The sequence below is a fragment of the Tupaia chinensis genome, unplaced genomic scaffold (assembly GCF_000334495.1).
Source record: "Tupaia chinensis unplaced genomic scaffold, TupChi_1.0 Scaffold150278_1, whole genome shotgun sequence".
NCBI classification, from domain to species: Eukaryota; Metazoa; Chordata; class Mammalia; order Scandentia; family Tupaiidae; genus Tupaia; species Tupaia belangeri.
In genome coordinates this window covers 67918-69901 of record NW_006210119.1, presented here as the reverse complement: position 1 = coordinate 69901, position 1984 = coordinate 67918, and positions in this window count along the sequence as shown.

Here is a 1984-nt window from a genome sequence, read left to right as displayed (position 1 = left end):
ACAATTTTCTCAGCTCTTCAGTCTAGCAGCCTTACCCAGACCCAGGGCCGATGGGATGGGGAAATGAGCTCTGCTTGGTGGGCTCCCACTGTCCTTGGTCTCCTCACAACCTGCAGCCCCAGGAAATCCCTTTGGCCCTCTGTGCAATCCAAGCATGGGGCAACTGGCCCCAGCCTATGTTAGCCAAGGCCTTTCCACGACACTTGGGCTACTCTCCTGAGGAAAACCATGTCCCAAGACAAACCATTTCCCTGTACCCAGAGCTGTTCTGCAAATGTCACATGCACTCCAGTCCCGAGGAGACAAGGCCACCCAGGCCAAGGCCCTGTATGCCCATCCCCTGTGCTCCCAGGAGCAGCCAGTCATGCACAGCAGGTCCAGGGGCACTTGCAGAAAGAAAACAAGAAGGAAGGAAGAGAAAAAGAGAGAGGGAGGCAGGAATGAAGGGAAATGGAAGAAAAGAAAAAGGGAAGGAAGAGAAGGCAGTAAGGAGAGAAGGGTGGAGGAGGAGGGAGGAAGAAAGGGAGGATGGAGCAGGAGGGAGGGAGGAAGGAGAAAGAAGTTTGAAAAGGCAAAGGCTGGAAGAAAGCACACACACAGCCCAGGTGCCTGTCTGTTGTAAATGGGGACTCAAGGAAATCAGCTGATCACCCTAAAAAGATTAGCTTTGAATACCGTGGAGTCCTACAGTAGCCGCCAGCCTCTGGCCCTACCTCCTTACCCTGGCCCATCCTAAGCATGAAGGCCCCATTGGGTTGCTGCCTGATCACCAGATCCCCTCCCTCTTGGGAGCCCTCCTCTTTTGTCACTACAGTGGGGGAGGGGATCTCAGGTTATGGGACAGGTTAGGCCCTTCTGGGCTGAACTGGGAGGGGATGGGGCTCTGGAGGGGGCAGGAGATTCCTGACTCCCCCAAAGCAAGCCCTATTTCGGGGAGTCTTGGGAATCCAGAGGGTATGGGCTTGGCACATTCAGAGTTGGGTGATCCCCAAGTCCCCAATAACTTGGGGAGCTGGAGGCATCTTCCCTCTGACTGGCAGAAATCCCTGCCCAGGCTGACTCAGCACCTCTGCCAGCTCTGCTGTCACCAACTCCCAGCAGCTAGAGGTTGGGGAGTAGGGGTCTCCTAGGAAGGGCAGCAGGGTCAGGCAGAGCCAGGGCCCACTGTTTTCTGCGAGGTGACCCAGTGGGGGCTGGGGAGGAAGCAGTGTGGATGCCATTGTATGGAGGTCAGGAATGGCTCTGGTAAATCTTATGTGCATTTTACAGATTAGAAAGGCCTGGTATTCACGTCTCTATTTTAATGACTATAAATAGAATAGTATTAAGCCCAGACAGGAAGTGGGGATACATACACACGGCTGAGCCTCAAAACCACGATGCCAAGTGTAAGAAGCCAGACATAAGTGGCCACGTGTGGAACCCCATGTACTTGAGATTTCTGGAGTGGGCTGATCCACAGTGACAAAGAAAGCAGGTTGAGCCTATGGAACCTGCAGGGGAACAGAACGGGCAGCCGCCATCTGATGGGTGCTGGATCTTTCTGACCTGATATGAACGTCCTGGAATTGGGTCTCAGGAATGGCTGCACGACTCTGTCAACGGGCTGTACATTGCTAAATCGCGATTTAAGGGCAGGAATTTCTGGTATCTGAGGGAAAGACCACAGGCCTGCACTCTGAGAGCTGTGGGCTGCCCTCCTCCCCTCTAGCCTGCACAGTCATTCTTGGGACCCAGGGACCACAGAGTGTCTGGTGGCCATGGGGTGGCTCAGGCAGGCAGTACCTCCCAGCTGCTGGGGACCCACTTCATTCTGGGCCCTGAAGCTGGCACATTTGCCAGCGACACTGAAGTGACAGGAGAAGGGAGAGAGCTGGAGGGTGGCAGGGTGTGAGCAGGGCCCTGGGGGCAGCAGGAGGCAGCAGCGGCCTGAGAACCTGCCCAGCCTGCACCTGGACAGGCAGAGGAGACCGTTCCCCCTGGC